The sequence below is a fragment of the Chrysochloris asiatica genome, unplaced genomic scaffold, assembly GCF_000296735.1.
Source record: "Chrysochloris asiatica unplaced genomic scaffold, ChrAsi1.0 scaffold00123, whole genome shotgun sequence".
In the NCBI taxonomy this organism is placed as follows: Eukaryota; Metazoa; Chordata; class Mammalia; order Afrosoricida; family Chrysochloridae; genus Chrysochloris; species Chrysochloris asiatica.
Genome location: NW_006408641.1, coordinates 1,958,636 through 1,974,602, shown reverse-complemented (window position 1 = coordinate 1,974,602; position 15,967 = coordinate 1,958,636). Strand labels below are relative to the sequence as shown.

General features: G+C 38.5%; 1 protein-coding gene and 1 pseudogene across 2 annotated transcripts in view; one reads left to right on the top strand and one right to left on the bottom strand.

The window, feature by feature from the left end:
• DPP10 (dipeptidyl-peptidase 10 (non-functional)) overlaps positions 1-15,967 on the bottom strand; it is a 1,131,029-nt gene that overhangs the window by 586,698 nt on the left and 528,364 nt on the right. The window lies entirely within an intron of this gene.
• LOC102819908 lies at positions 1,498-3,286 on the top strand (annotated as a pseudogene).

Here is a 15,967-nt window from a genome sequence, read left to right as displayed (position 1 = left end):
CATTTCTTAATTTGGAGGGTCTGAACTCACTTGATGGCACTTAACTACAGCAACAATAACTCCTATAACTGGGTCCTGGAGTGGCAATGTAGGATAAGCACTGGACTGCTAACAGCAAGGTGGGTGGTTCAAGCCACCAGCTGACTCAATGGCACTTAAAACAACAACTTCTATAATGCATCCCCCACAGCATGTGAAGCTATCATCCACTGGCCCTCACTGCATTACCCTGTGAGATTTGTCTGCTGCTGTAAGTCATAGGTCTTTGCCTGTTACCAGAGGGTTCCTGGTTTTTTTTGTTTGTTTTTGTTGTTGTTGTTGTTGTTGTTGTTGTTGTTTTTGTTTTTTAATATAGCCACACAGATATTGAAGGAGAACTTGCTAGTCTACAAGTGGTATAGGAGCTTAGATTTTTTTGCTGTTACTTACAAGATATCCTTCTTCAATTTCAGATATCTCCCCCTTTTCTTCTACTCTTAAATTTTAATTTTCATATCTACATCCTCTAATAAAAGTACCTCAAATTTTGTAACTTAGTTATAAATTATTCATATAGCAAAGAATCCTTTATCAAACTTATAAGTTAGAACCTCAAAATTATGTCTACATATTCAATTTGTGGTTTGATTCTACAAGACCGATCATAAATTAAAGGTCTAAATCTCAATATCTGAGAATCTATCTGAACATACAGCCTTCACCATCATCATTTAGCTAGTTTGATTCCCTCCCTAGATTTACAGTCAGAAATACATTATGATCAATTTACAATTCTACTGACAAACATATTTCATCTTCAATCTCTTTGATAACACTGTCTTACCTTCCCACTGGTCTTTCAGATGAACGGACATATGAATCTATTACTTTTCCAACCTAGTCCTAGCTATTTTTCTTAAACAGGTTTTCTTATCCTGTGTGATGCTATTCTAGTCATGGCAGTATCAGCACACCCAAGATAACAAAAGAAAAATACATCAGGTGGATTAACACAAGTACCTCTTTTACGTCTTTTCTGATTTTAAAACAATATACATTCATTATAGAAAATAGGGGTAATGCAAATATATAAAAGAAATAAAAATGTAAAATATAAAATGTGACCCCATATAAAGTAGTCTTGGAGTTCTGATGTGGTGCTGTGGGTTAATGCGCTACACTGCAAGGTAAGTTTGAACTACAAGGTCAGAGGTTCAAGCTCACTAGCCACTCCTCAGAAACCCTATACAGGGTTGCTATGAGTCAGTTCCGACTTGACACTTAACAACACTTAACACTCTTACCCAGTGCTCAATGGAAAAAAATAAATAAATCCACCAACGTAATAAATATAGGGGTTTAGAGAAAAGATGATAATTTCTAAAATATAGAAAACAGTAAATGTAGATGTTAAAATCCTAACATATTTTACAAAGTATAAAGGGAATGTCAAAAAGTGTTTCTATGTTCTCTCCCTTTCCCAACAAAAGTGTTTCTATGTTCTCTCCCTCTCCCAACATGGCAGCCTCAGCAAAAAAGAAAAATAAAAAGCAAAAAACTATCTTCCTGACAGACTTCCTGGCTGAGGATGGGGCCACCGGTGAAGGAAGCACCTATGTCTCCAAATCCTGGAAGGAGATGTTTCAATCACTTGGCACAGTAATGATAATGACATGTACAGAGCACCTCCAATTGACCATTCTATACTGCCCACTGCTCCACAGGCTGCTCGGGAACCCAATATCAACTGGAGCCGTCTTCCCAAATCTCCACCCTACACTGCTTTTCTAGGAAATCTGCCCTATGATGTGACAGAAGACTCCATTAAGGAATTCTTTGTTGTTGTTGTTATGTGCCGTCGAGTCGGCTCCGACCCATAGCGACCCTATACAGGGTTTCCAAGGGTGTAAATCTTTACGGGAGTAGAAAGCCTCATCTTTCTCCCGCAGAGCAGCTGGTAGTTTCGAACCGCAGACCTTAAGGTTCGCAGCCCGATTCGTAACCACTACGCTACCAGAGCTCGAGGATTAAATATTAGTGCAGTGTGTTTACCACATGAACCCAGCAGTTCAGAGAGATTAAAAGGTTTTGGTTATGCTGAGTTCGAGGACGTGGATTCTCTGCTCAGTGCCCTGCGCCTCAATGAAGAATCTCTAGGTAACAGGTGAATTCGAATGGATGTTGCTGATCAAGCACAGGATAAAGATAGGGATGATCGTCCTTTTGGCCGAGATAGAAATCGTAATTCTGACAAAACAGATACAGACTGTAGGGCCCATCCTGCCACAGACAGCTTTGATGAATGGCCACCTAGAAGAGAATATAGTGATTGATACGATTCAGACCGGTATCATGATGGGTCCCGTGATGCCCCCCGCCGGGATCTGGTTCAATATGGGGCCCAAGATGGAGGCAGCAGAGACTATGGCAGAGGCTATGACTCCAGAGTAGGCAGTGGCAGAAGAGCATTCGGTAGTGGGTACCGAGGACGGGACAATCAGTCATGGGCTCCAGAGATGATTACTCGCGGGATGACTATAGGCAAGATGATAGAGGTTCCTCCAAAGACCCAAACTGAATCTAAAGCCTCGGACTGCTACTAAGGAAGATAATTCCTTTGCTAGCACCTCCCAATCCAGTTGAGTGGCGTCTATCTTTGGAGGGACAAAGCCTGTTGACACAGCTGCCCAAGAACGAGAAGTAGAAGAGCGGCTACAGAAGAAACAGGAGAAATTAAAACGTCAGCTGGATGAGCCATAACTAGAACGGTAGCCTCAGGAAAGACACCCAAACGAGCAAAGTGAAGAAACTCAGGAATTGGGCATGTCGAGGACAGGGAGTGATTCATAGCAGACTGAGACCTCAAACACATCTGGCTGAAATACACGAAGGAGAGAGAGTGAAAAGTCTCTGGAAAATGAAACCTTCAGTAAGGAGGAAGATTGCCACTTTCCAATCTCTAAGCCTCCCTAACCTGACCAGCCCCTAAAGGTAATGTTGGCTCCTCCACCAAAGGAGAACGCTTGGGTAAAGCCAAGTTCTCATCTTACTGCTCCGTCTCACAGCTGGGACACAGAACCGCAGTCCCGCACAAGTATTTGGGGGTAAGGTAGCTCCAACTCAAGCATCTGAAGAAGGACCAGCAAGAAAAGAAGAAAACAAAGTTGATGGAGTGAATGTCACAAAAGGCCAAAAGGGGAACTCCAGCCATGGTCCAGGAGATGACGGGAACAAACACGTTAATGACAGTGAACTCAAGGTCTGGAATCTGCTTGGTCAGGAAGAGAGTAAGAGTTCTACCTTTTAATTCTTAACTATCCTATTGTGGCATATACAAATTCTGAAACATCTGAATAAATTTATCATCCTTGGAAAGAAAGGCAGGTAATAGTCTCTTGGAGTGGTTTTAGTCTCTAGGAGGCTGCAAGTCCCTGGGGCCAGCCTAGAGGGGATTCTTTCATTTCTACCCCCCAGGGGAATAGTAGGGTGTAAGTTTACAGGCCTTTGTGAAAGACTAGGACTGCTTGGTGACCAAAATAAACGGGAAAATCAAGAAGCTTTGGGAGGTGTTTCTTTTGTACCTAGTAGTAGGGAAATAGTATTATCTCAAGTAAACACATGAATGTTTTTTTTTCCTCGAGCAGGGATCACTTGGGGGTCATGTGAATTCCTGGGTCTTTTATATGTCCTGGTTCTGGCCTTTCTAAACACTACCCTTCTCAAAAATTCAAAGGAAATCTGTGGAAACCTTGAAGCTTTAAAAGGGTGTTTGTTCACACTACTTTATTGTTACTTCTAGCTTCTATTTAAGTGATACCTGATCTTAGGCATGTAACTCTCCACCTCTGGGAGCTGTCAAATGAGGAATCACTGCTTTTCTCAAACAAGTTAGTTGACTCCTTGATGTCTTAACTATCTCTCTACCCACCAGTTTGACCCCTTTTATAATCAGAAAACAAAAGAATAGTCTTGGGTAGTGAATGATGGTAGATAAATCAGGGCACTTAAATTGGGAATCTTTCTTAACAGCCTTCCTTGGCTTTAAAAATAAAAGAAAACAAAAAACATTTCCTTTACTGATATCCCACATCAATGTTTTGATTTATAATGTGGCCCAGACAAATGTGTGTGTGTGTGTGTGTTTTGGGTTTTGTTTTATTGTTTGTTTTTGTTTTTTATTAATGCTGTCATCCAGGCATGGGTTCTAGGTCTCCACATTTTTCTGTAGTTTTCTTTCAGATGGCTTCATGAAGAGAGGCTTTCCCTTCTTGATCAAAAAATTGAAATAGAAATTCTAGTCCCTATAGCCTTTTGGTTTCAAACCCCAAATGATAAACAAAGAATCCCTTTACCTGGAGTCTTGTTCCCTTAGAACCCCTTATGGTACTGTGAATTGCATACCACTCAGTTAAAAGCCTAAATTTCACGATCACTCTCGCAGTTAAGATTAGAGCAATAGTTGGGAATGGATTTGTTTTTACGAGAAAACAAAATTTACTGGATGCCAGAATAAAGGTGAAGGTTGAATAACTGAAACAAACAATAGATGACTCATGGTGCTGGTGTGGCACTATAGGATAAGCATTGGACTGTGAACCACAAGTTCAGTTGTTCAAAACCACCAGCCACTCCTCAAAAATCCTATACAGAGTCACTATGAGTCAGAACTGACTTGATGGCACATAACAACAATATATAATGTATGTGAATTGATAGTGACTGCTTCTGTTTACGGCGAGTGTTAGTTACAGCAAAAGTAATGCTTTCCAACCAACCATCAACTGGCATTTCAACATGCACACAAGTGAAGCACAGTTGATTCTAAGTGTATATGTGTATATTAGAGACTTGATGGTAGAAGAATGGATCAATAATGAGAAATAAATCCTAGTTATTGTTCAAATTCTGAGAACGATTTCCTGTTTATAGGGGGTCCTGCCACCTACTCAGGTCATACTTCCTTCCCAAGGAGAAAAATGTTCTACTTGAAATGTCAAGACTGTTGATGCCCATTAGGGAAGCTTGCCAGGGGATAAGTGTGCTTTTCCAGAATATGTAGTCAGAGATTTAATCTACTGGGGGTGGGAGTGGGACATGTTGGCAGCAGATAAGTCTGAGACTGCTGAGGAAATATAGTTATATTCCCAGGAAGAACCAAATCACAAATTTACAAAATAATTGTAAATTTCCTATATGCTTTGTTGAGGAGTGGACTGAATTCACAAGTAATTCGTGCCAATGAAAATAAATATATTTTAAATAAAGATAAGCATTTTAAAAATAAATCAGTGTTATACCACCAACAAACTAGGGTGGTGGTGGTGGTGGTTATGTGCCATGGGGTTTGTTACAACCCATAGCGACCCTGTACAGGGTTTCTGAGGCTGTAAATCTTTATGGGAGCAGAAAGCCTCATCTTTCTTCCCTGGAGCAGCTGGGAGTTTGGAACTGTATGTGCTATTTATTAGTATGGTTGCTTCCCTCAGTCTACTGACTCTACCACTCTTCTGATAAGGATTAACCAAATCTTACTAAAAATCATGGACACGTTCATGTCCACTCCTTCATGAATTCTCTTGCAACAAATTTAGTCATATATTCTTTGCTTTTGTTTTCTAATGCAACAGTAAAGCTATGCAAGTGCTTTAGAGACTTGAAATGAAATCAAATCAAATACTTCTACTCCCTGTATATTTAATTTGGTGGCTGATTAATTAAGCTATCTGTGATTTACTTTTACCATCTGAAAAATTAAATCACCTTAATAAATAAGCATACCTTAAATAAGATGTTTGAGCATTAAATGTTATAAAGCATGCTGAAAAAATATATATATATTACAAAGAATATGTGTCCAATAAGTGATAATTACGGAGGTAGTACTGTTGATGATAATGATTTAAGTAGCATTTTCTCCATTCTCCACATGGCCTCTATTCCATCCTTAAAATGATCAGATTGGCATTAATCATCAAGAGTCTCTGTGAACTGTTTTACGATAGAAGCAAAATTCAGTTTTTTAAAAAATATATACCACAACATCTAGAATATAACTAGCATGTAGTAAGCATTTATGGGTCTCACTAAATATTCTCATTTTTAGCATTGGTAATTCCTATATACATTTTATGGTATAAACATAAAAACCAATCAAGATGAATAGAATGAAGTAGGCGGTGGTGGTGGTGGTTATGTGCCGTGGAGTCAGTTCTGACTCATAGTGACCTGGTACAGGGTTTCCAAGGCTGTAAATCTTTACGGAAACAGAAAGCCTCATCTTTCTCCTACGGAACAGCTGGTAGTTTTGAACTGCTGACCTTAAGGTTTGCAGGCCGATTAGTAACCACTACGCTACCAGAGCTTAATTAAGTAGGTACCAAAGGATTAATTGTTGCTGGGTAGAGTTGAGCCAATTTTTGACTCTGAGTAACCCCATGTAACAGGGTAGAACAGCCCTGTACTTCTCTAGACTGTGATCTTTACAGAAACAAATCACCAGGTCAGTCATTTACAAAGCCACTGGGTGAGTTCAAACTCTCATACTTAGCAGTCACATACTTAACCATTTTAATAGCAGGGCTTCTTAAAAGCTCATTACATCCATCCCCCAATAATGATGACGTATAAAATAGAAGGAGATTAAGATTAAAAGACACTGATGGTTTTGGCTTCAACCCTCAAATATGATTTAGAAAACTAAAGAAAAGTCTATTTAAGCAACAGTTATTACATTGACTGATTTGGTTCTCATGGAGTCCTGGTCATGTAGTGTTCAAGGCTTGGTTGCTATAGGAAAGATGTGGCAATCTGTTTCCATAGAGATTTATAACTTTAAATACCTTATGTGGCAACTCTATTCTGCCCTATAGGTCATTATGAGTTGGAATTGATTATATGGTGAGTTTGAATTTTAATGTGGGTCTCAATGTATGTAAAAGAAATGTTATAAGCAATGATAAAAAAGAATTCTAGTAGTCTTCTATTTCTTGTTCTAGATACTGGTCACTAACTAGGTATAATCACTTTGTGAACTTTCATCCAAGGTTTACACAGGATTTGTGCATTTTCCACATATTGTTGTACATTAATGAAAATGTTAAAAATATATATTTTAAGGCAATGGTGAGTTGAACAACCCTACAAAAAGTGAACCAAACCATTTCTCTAATGACACTCAACTACGTTCAATAATTCATTGCAATGGCCACCCAGAACTCGGACACTATATTCAGAATTATGGAGTTTATTAGGGAAGGTATCAGGTTACAGTTTGGGGTCATAAATGTTCAGGGTACAACTGTTCCAGTCAGCTTCTGATAAATGCCGACAGGAAACAAGACTCTACAATCATCCTCATCCTGAAGGCACTCAGGTCTAGCTCCATAGGCCAGAAAACCTAGCTTCCCCACTTAAGTGTCTAGAGGCACCTCACTCTACAAACAAGCTTCCAGCCCAAAGTTGCTCTATTTGCTCTGTGAGTTGGGAAGCTCACTGTTGTGTCTTGTGTTCTCGATCTTGGTTCTTCTGCTACTGCTTTTCTGCCATTCCTCTGGTGTCATAGCTTTCTGTCCTTGGGTCCAGGAGGTTCGATGCACAGGGACCTCAGGGTCCAAAGGATGCACTCCCCTCCTGGTGCTTTTGTGATGGTAGTGAGATCCCCCTTCTGATTCTGAGATGGTTTTAGCAGAGCGTCTAAATTAAGACAGACTAAGAGGAAGGACAGACCAGTTATTGTCATTAAAAATCTTATAAAATATGGTCTGATAAACTCCTCTGTATGATAAGTTCTGGTAGTGCAGTGATGACGAATCGGGCTGAGAACCTTAAAGTCAACAGTTGGAAACTACCAGCTGTTCCACGGGAGAAAGATGAGGCTTTCTACTCTCATATAGAGTTACAGCTTTGGAAACCCTGTACAGGCTTGCTACGATTCAGAACCAACTCCACGGCACATAACCACCACCACCATGGTTTATTATGCCTGGATGACAAATTGAGGAGGAATAGTATTACATTCTTATTTATCATTTTTTTAAAAAATCATTCCAACATCTATCTTGAAGTACAATGCTGTCTCTGACAAGGTAATGATTATATGCATACATGGAAGACCAGTTATCACACCTATTAATCAAATTTACTTTTAATCAGCCAATAAAAGCCAATAATGAACTCCTGGTGTTGTGTTGTGGGTTAATACACTGGACTGCAGCTTCCATTTGAACTGCAAGGTCGATGGATCAATTTTATCAGCTGTTCCTTGGAAACCCTATACAGGGTTGCTATGGGTCTGAACCTAATCAACTGCAATGAACAACAACAACAAAGCCAATAATGTTGAAAGTGAAGCATTCTAACAACTTCTTCTGTCTGAAATTGATCAAATATGCAATCAAGTTGCATAGATGATAATTACTGGTGATTGTAATGTGAAAGTTGGAAACAAAGAGGAAGTATCAGTAGCTGGAAAATATGACCTTATGATAGAAATGATGCTGGAAGCTACATAATAAAACTTTGTAAGACTAATGACTTATTCGTTACAAATACTTCTTTCCAACAACATAAATGGCAACTATACACGTGGACCTCACCAGATGGAGCATACAGGATTCATCTGCACTGTATCTGTGGTAAAAGATGACGGAAGCTCACTATCCAAAAACAAGGACAGAGCATTATTATGGAACAGACCATCAACTACTCGTATGCAAGTTCAGGTTAAAGCTAAAGAAGATGACAGTAAGTTCACAAGAGCCAAAATATGACCGGGAGTATATTCCACTTGAATTTAGAGACCACCCCTTTCTACAGATCTTCATTTCTGCTGTTTCCCAAAATTACCACAATTGACCCACAGTGGTCTACACAGTGTAATAGTCTACAGTGATGAAAAAATTATCATGTGTGAATATATAAACAGATATAGAAAGATACATACAGATGGTGAAATCCTTCTGGACAAGTATTTCCTTCCACATGTTGCTTTCTAGCTTAGTCACAGCTGATGTGTCATATTATTTTACTAAAAGTACTATTGTTGTTATGTGCTATACAGTCAGTTCTGACTCACTGCAACCATGTATAGGGTTTCTGAGGAGCAGCTTGTGAGTTTGAACCTCCGATCTTGTGGTTTAAATTGATCTCGAAATCCAGTACCTATCCTGCAGCATCACACCAGGATGCCATAGAATTTCTTAAATGTTCCATTGCATGGCGTCCCTCTAATCATGATTTTTTCTAGCACTCGGTATCATATTTAATTCAAGCCACCTGTTTGTACAGATAGCAGCTTGCACACTTTCATTTAAGAGCTAAAGATTCAGGCTTGACAAAGCACAAAAGTTAAACTGTCACTGTGCTTTGCTTTTCAGGTTTTAAAATGAGTTAAAGAATCAGAGAAACAGATGCCATTCAGTAAGCATTTCATTTCACCTTTTTTTAAAACTCCCATGGTCTTTTAGAAGACGTGACTGTGATTCTTTGCATTGAACATTATGTTTCTGTTTCAAAAAGATGAACCCTCCTGATCCTCTATGCAATATGACACTTATGGTACACATCATTAAGCAGATAAGAGCACACTCCAGATCCTGCCTCCCTTTCCCTGCATTCTACCCTTCATAACATTTGCTTTGGAATATGGTTGGAAGCACAAATATGATAAAATAGTAGATAACTACACTCACAGATGTAGATACTGTATCAAAATTACACTATATTTTGTCATCATGAAAGCATTCTGATACAGCAAATAAGCAACAGCTTAATACAGACACTGATTTCTATCTATGATTAGGGTTGTTAATTTGCTATTTGTGAAGTTTTCTCCCCAGGAATTATGACAGGGAGGAAAACAAGGATGAAAGTGCAGTCGGTACATTAAAGTTATATTGTATATTAAAAGAAACAAACAAACAAACAAGACAAATTAACATCTCAATGTGAATGGCATCTGGTGAGGCAAAATATCATTTGCTTCTCAAAATAAGGGCCTTTTCTGTGGTATACATCCTTATATAAAAGAGAAAATTGAACTTAATTAACTGGACTAAGATTATACAATTAAGGGAGCTGTGAAGAAGCTACAATTCTGAAGCGAGACACAATTGCAACATTATTTGACAAGATGAGTTGTATTAACTACTCCAGGAGCTGGTAAGACTATCTCTGCCCTGTCTGGCTAACACTGCTCAGGTGCTGCTAGTACCCAGCTCTGCAGCGCACAGTGGTGTTAATGAATAGGCAGCTCCAGGCAACCAACTAGGTGTAATCACTTTGTGAACTTTCATCCAAGGTTTACACAGGATTTGTGCATTTTCCACACGTTGTTGTGGAAATATATATATATGTTTTTAACATTTTCATTAATGATAATTTTGGTTATCATTATTTGTTCCATTACGAGTGAGATCTGAACATGGAAAACTCAGAAGCAAAGGTCTGCATGTTTATTATGTGGGGTGCCCAATACTGCCTCTTTCTATGTCTGGTCTATGTCAGACATCAGAATCTTGCCAGAAATCAAGGTAGCAGCCAGAACTAAGGCATCTGGCCCTTAGCAAGCATATTACTTGCTTGAGGATTTCCTTGGTGCTACAAAAGGTTAGTATGCTCAGCTAATGGGAAAACTGGAGTTTTCAGAATAACCAAAAATACTTTGGAAGAATCTCCTGGAAAATTTCTTCCCCCAAATTAGCTACATGACCTCTTTTTGAGTTAGAGTTGACTCAACAGCAAAATCTTTTTTTTAATTGTGAATACCCAATTTGACTTGTGCACACACTTATCAGGAGTTCGGCAAAGATATTAGTAACCTCACACAGGATCACCACAGTGACAAGCTTGACATATGTTTTTTGATCATATACTACATCCCAAGGAGCTCTGGAAGCTAACCAAGGAGTTGGGCTGCTAACCTGAAGGTCAGAAGTTCGAAACTACCAGCTGTTCCGTGGGAGAAAGATGAGGTTTTCTGCTCCTGTAATGATTCACAGCCCTAGAAACCCTATACAGGGTAGCTATGAGTTGGAAATGACTTCACAACACACCCATACCATCACCCAAAACAAGGCCAGGGGGCTGACTGTGGACTAGACCATGAATTGTTCATTTTCAAGTTCAGGTAGAAGTTGAAGGAAATTAAAACAAGTCCACGAGAGCCAAAATATGACTTTGAACATATTCCACCTGAATTTAGAAGTCATCTCAAGAACAGATTTGATGCATGAGATGCTAAAGAATGAAGACCAGAAGAGCTTTGAGATGACATCAAGAACATCATAACTGAAGAAAGGGTCATTAAAAAGAGAGGAATGGAAGAAAAGACCAAAATAGATGTCCGAAAGAATTTTGAAGCTTGCTCTCCAGTATAGAGATGCTAAAATGCCTGGAAAAAATGAAGAACTAAAAGAGAAGAACAGAAAATATCAAAGGGTAGCTCAAGAAGACAAACTCAAGTATATAAAGAAATGCAAAAAGACTTAGAGTTCATAATCTAAAAGGGAAGAACATATTCAGCATTTCTCAAACTGCAAAAGAGTGAAAAACAAAATCCAAGTCTTGACTTCCTATACTGAAGGATTCTGTGGGGAAAATATTGACTTATACAGAAAGCATCATATTAAGATAGAAAGAATACACAGAGTTACTGTACCAAAAAGGAATGGCCAATGTTCAACCATTTCAAGAGGTAGTATATAATCAAGAACCGATTGTACTGAAGAAGCTCAAACTGCACTGAAGGCATTGGCAAAAAACAAAGCTCCAAAAATTGATATAATACAATGAGAAATCATTCAACAAAGTGATGAAGCACTGGGGGTGTTCACTAATCTATGCCAAGAAATTTGAAAGAAAGTTACCAATCGATAGGAAGACATTCATGTGTGCCCATTCTAAAGAGAAGTGACCCAATTGCTGCACAATATTTAACTGTTTGTACCACCCAGGGACCCCTGTATATATCACAGTGCAGTATAAAAATGAAAGAACAATTTATAACAACATATGAATAGATAGATGATAGAGAGCGAGCGAGCGAGCGAGAGAGATGTTATATTTAAGTGCCATCAAGTTGGTTCCAACTCATAATGGCCCTGTATAGGGTTTCTGAGGTGTAGCTACTGAGTTTCAACCACTGACTTTGTGGTTCAAATCAACATTCAGATTGAGTGCTTACCTATCATCACATCACATCAAGACTCCAGATAGATAGACAGATGCTGATAAACAGATTCAAATACACTACAAGTCCCTCACATTAAGAGTTCCAGTTCCTGTCTCACCAATCCACTGAAAAGACTCATTGCTACATTTCCTTACTGGCCAGTGGCACTAGGATAGGGTAGCCTCATCCAGCACTGCCCCAAGGGATTTACTCCATATGAAACTAATTTACAAAAAGGTAAAATGATATAATGTATTCCAAAGAAATGAATTTCACTAAAAATGTTTGCCAGGTACAAATTTACTCTAGGAGGCATACTTAGTATTGGCAGTGTGGATCATATGGCATTTCAATTTCCAAATGTTTAAGGAAGTGTTGTACAATTTTCCATGATGGTGATATAATTTTACAATCCCATGCACAGTGGAAGAGAGTTCCAACCTCTCCACACCCTCAACAGCATTTCCTGTTTTCTTTTTATGTTTTTAACTTCGGTGTTATTCTTAGGTTGAGATGATATCTAATTGTTGTTTTGATATGCATCTCTCTAGTGGCTAATGACTGTTAACTTTTCTTCTTGTGTTTGTTGGCTGTCTGTGTGCAGTGCTGCTGGACAATGCACTGAACTGAATGATTGGAGGTTCAAACATACCAGCTACTCCTCAGTAATCATGCACAAGGTCACTATAAATTGGAACTGACTTAACAGCACTTGACAACATCATATCTTCTTTACTATTTACTGTGAATTGAGTCAATGTTACAGAGCAGATCATCAGTTTTACATTGAACAAACCATACACTTCATTTCTTCTCAGTAATCACAACCCCCTCAATGTAACATCACTCATTCCTCATCCCCCATATATTTCTTGTTTCTAGTCCTCCTTTTCCCCCCAACCCATAGGAACTTTGTCCATGGGGAAATGCTGTCTTTGGATCTCAAATGGTGACCATTAAATGATGTGCATACATCACCAATTATCTATCTACTGCTTGGCTGAAAACTGAACCATGCAGATGAGTTCCATCCACACCTGAAGATGGACCAAGGAGACAGTTGGATGATTCTACCATTCTTTTATCTGATCAGTGAAGCCTGGTCTTTTTTAATGATTTTGAATTTTGTTACACATTTCCACCCACACTATATAGGACCCTTTTCCTTTTCAGAGCAGATGGCAAAGGTAGTCAAATACCACCTACTTCTTCTGTCTCAGAGTTGTGGAGAGTGATGTTTATCTGGGTCCATTAGTCTATTGAAATAATTTTTTCCAAAAGTTTTCAATTTTCATTACTCATCATTCTACTGAACATGGAGAAACCAACAGTTGTACTTTAGATGGTCACTCTTGAGCTTTTAAGATCACAGTTACTATTCACTGAAGTAGGGAGTAGAACATTGTCTTTGTGGACTATGTTATGCCAATTAGCTATGGTGTACCCTGAAACATTGGTCTTGAGGCCCCAGGCCTAGCAATTCATTGTCTTAACATGTTTGATAATATCTAAGAAGTTTTTATCATTTTGTTCACTGAATGCTCTACCACATTTATAGTTGTGTTTGCAGTAAAGGCACAAATAGTCTCTGTAAAACTTGTATGTATTTGTAGATAGAATCTGACTCCTTGCCCACAACCATTCATCTGTGTATCTATCCATGCATGTGGCCCTGCTGTTGTTTGGTGTCATCAAGTTGCTTCAGATTCATAGCCACCCTATGTACAGCGGAAACAAATACTGTCAGTCTTGTGCCACCATCTTAATTGTTAACTATGAGCCCAATGATGCTGCCACTTTGTCAAGCCATCTCAAGGGGGATAAACCCTCAACTTTACCTAGCATGATATCCTCCAGGGATTAATTCCTCTAAACAACATGCCCAAAGTATAATAGACATCGGAAAATTCTTGGTACAATGATTCATTTTATTCCTTCAACTGTCTTTTGATGCTTCCTGCATCATTCAATATTTTGTCTATAGGATCATCCAATATGAGAAAAATCCAAGTTGAGGCTTGATTTTTTCCCCTAATTTTTTCAGTTTGAGAAATATAAAGCATGATCTCCCCTTTGGTTTTCTAACTCCAGGGCTTTGCGCATTTCATGATAATACTTGAGTATGTCTACTTGAGCTGCCATTTAAAATTTTATGTGCAGATCTTTTACTTCATCTTTTCTTTCAGTTACTTTAGCTTCTCTACATTAAAAAAAAAAAAATTTCAGAGTATTTTCTGACATCCATTTTGGACTTTTCTGTCTTTTTAACTGTTGGTTTTCTTCCTGCATGATGTTCTTGATGTCATCTCACAATTCATCTAGTCTTTGATCACTAGTGTATAATCCATAAATCTGGTTTTGAGATGGTCTCTAAATTCAGGTGGAGTATATTCAAGGTCATACTTTGGCTTTCGTGGACCTTGATTTAATGGTTTGACTTTATACTGAGCTTGCATATGAACCTTGGTGGTGTCTTCCACAGTCAGTCTCTGGCTTTGTTTTGGAGATGATATTGAACTTCTCCATTTGTGTTGGTGAAAAAAGGTATTTGCAATGAATAAGTTATTGGTCTTGAAAACTTCTATTATGAGTTTTCCATTCTATTTCTATGACTAAGACTATATGCTACCATGAGAGATTCTTCCTCTTTGCTTCCAATTTTTACATTCCAACCACCAGTAATTGATCATATATTTGATCAATTTCAAGCTGAAGAAGTTGATACAATTCTTCAGTTTGATTATTACTGACTTCAGTGGTTGGTGCATAGATTTGAATCATAATGGTCTTAACTGGTCTTCCTTTTAGGCATATGGACATTATCCTATTATATACTGCATCAATATAGATATTGAAATTCTCTTTTTGATGGTGAATTAGACCCCATTTTTCTTTAATTTGTAATTTTCTGCATAGTAAAGCATATGATTTTCTCATTTTAAATGGCCAATCCTAATCCATTTCATTTATTTCATGACTAGGATATTGATCTTTATGTGTACCATTTCAGTTTTAATGACTTCCAGTTTTCCTAAGTCATACTTCATACAGTCCATGTTCCTGTTATTAATCGATGTTGACAGCTGTTTCTTTTCATTTTGAGTTATACCTAATCAGCAAATGAAGGTCCTGAAAGCTTTACTTTATCTACATCATCACAGACAACTTTGCTTTGAAAAGGCAGCTCTTCCCAAGTTGTATTTTGAGTGTCTTCCAACAAGAGGGCTCATTTTCTGGTAATATATCTATCACACCGTAGTGGTTACGAATCGGGCTTCGAACCTTAAGGTCAGCGGTTCGAAACTACCAGCCGCTCCGCGGGAGAAAGGTGAGGCTTTCTATTCCCATAAAGATTTACAGCCTCGGAAACCCTGTACAGGGTCGATATGAGTCGGAACCGACTCGACGGCACTTAACAACAACAACAATAACAACATATCTATCACACAGTGTTCTGCCGCTATTCATTAGGTTTTTAGTGGCTGACAATTCAGAAGTGGTTTGCCATTTCTTCTTCCCAGTCTTAGTCTTGAAGCTTCATTGAAACCTGTCCAGCATTGGTGTTCCTCCTGCTAGTATCTGAAATACGAAATACCAGTGGCAGAACTTCTAACATCACAGAAGGTACTTTAGTATGACAAATAGTGGATATATATATAGTGAGAGAAGGAGAGAAGGAGAGTGTGTCCTGGTATCACACCACAAGGTCAGTTTGAGCCACAAGGTTGGTGGTTCAAACTCACCAGTTGCTCCTTGGAAACCTTATACAGGGCGCTAATGAATTATAACCAACTTGACAGAACTTAACAACAACAATAT